Source organism: Morone saxatilis, unplaced genomic scaffold (genome assembly GCF_004916995.1).
Source record: "Morone saxatilis isolate NCDOM2014 unplaced genomic scaffold, NCSU_SB_2.0 Contig18, whole genome shotgun sequence".
In the NCBI taxonomy this organism is placed as follows: domain Eukaryota; kingdom Metazoa; phylum Chordata; class Actinopteri; family Moronidae; genus Morone; species Morone saxatilis.
In genome coordinates this window covers 8,452,640-8,452,839 of record NW_023339740.1, presented here as the reverse complement: position 1 = coordinate 8,452,839, position 200 = coordinate 8,452,640, and positions in this window count along the sequence as shown.

Genomic DNA, 200 nt, shown 5'->3' with positions numbered 1-200 from the left:
ACATATGTGTGTATGTGTGTGTTCGGATTATGGGGGCTAGCAGCAGTAATCCTCAGACCACATGGACGTCAGAGGCAATCCAATTTACAGTATGACACTGCTTAACACTTCCAGATACAACCTGTTATACTGTCTGTGCATGCCAATATTTAAATAATAGAGGTTGACTTGTTTAGGATTTAATGTGTTTCTTACAAATA